Below are 1366 nucleotides of genomic sequence, written 5' to 3'. Positions count from 1 at the left end.
CTGCTTTCGTCTCCACGTTCTGCCCCCACCCCTCACCTCCTTTGCCCCTTCCTTTGGGCTCCTGGCTCTTTCTGCAGCCTTTCTACTGCTACTCGCTAGCTCCTTCTTAACTGCTGTCTGTCAGCCGCACCCCTGATCTTCTGGTAGGAAAGATCTACACCTAGCCTTCTCGGAAAAGGTCGGAAAATCTCGGGTGCAAGTTGTGCACATTAAAGATCCATCGTTGGTCCAAAATCGATAAGAGTAAGCTTCGGCCGTCACCCGGGAAAAATCCAAAATTTCCTACCAACATGTTTAATGTGTCCTGATCGCTCATATAACTTTTACGAGCGCCGTAAAACACTTACGAAAGAACAATCAAACAAAAAACAAACAAACCAGAAACACACGCACAAACGCACATATACACACACGCACAGGCACACACACATAAACAGATACACACACACAAATATACACTCTGACACACACAGAGACACACAGAGACATGCGCACACACAAATGTATTATACATATATTATATATATACACACCCGCACGAACGCTGGTACACGCTCGACATACAAACAGACACATAATTATAAATATGTATAAAATATGTATTTGATAAATGTGAGGCAGCGTGGTGGAATCAGGCTCTCGTCAATTTTTGGGCATGTAGAGTTATTGGTATAATCTTAAAGCTTGTTCAGTTGTCTTCATTTGGATGAAAATAATGTCCATTTATCTTGAATACAAGTCGAGATATTTGCCAAAGAAGGAGGTGGGGGTCACCCGTTTTCAGAGATCAAATTAGTGAGAAAATGGCCGCCAAAGATTACATGTAGTTATTTCCTTAGCTTTAGAGTCCGTGGTAACTGAAAATTTACTTTTTTCTGCCTTTAATCAACGCTTTTCAGAAAAATCCACACAGAAATGAGTTCTTTAATGGGTATAAGAGGTGTTGTGCCAAAAAACACAAATTTGATTAAAATTCACAAACCTGTGGAAAAATACAGGTTTCTTCACTTTGATTATTTGACGAGAGCCTGATTCCACCACGCTGCCTCACAAATATATTTTTAAAATTATGTGCGCCCCCCCCCTCCATTTCCCCCACCCATACCCTCAAACAAAAGCAAACGAAGAATCAACATGTCCGGATTTATTCTATAAAAAAGCACCTCCCAAAAAACACCTCGCACCCCTTCTTGTTGTTTCGCTATTCAATGTACATTCCTTTCACTTTTGCGTCATTCACATGTGAAAGTCGTGATAGAAGCGTGCAGGTGAAAAGTCGCCTTCCGTGAAGCGTCAAATCGAGAAGGCTTCGGCTCATTATCCTCTTGTGGACTGACAAGTCACGCCCCCTCTCTCTCTCCCCCCC

This window comes from Aplysia californica, unplaced genomic scaffold (genome assembly GCF_000002075.1).
Source record: "Aplysia californica isolate F4 #8 unplaced genomic scaffold, AplCal3.0 scaffold00237, whole genome shotgun sequence".
NCBI classification, from domain to species: domain Eukaryota; kingdom Metazoa; phylum Mollusca; class Gastropoda; order Aplysiida; family Aplysiidae; genus Aplysia; species Aplysia californica.
This window is presented reverse-complemented; position numbering follows the sequence as displayed.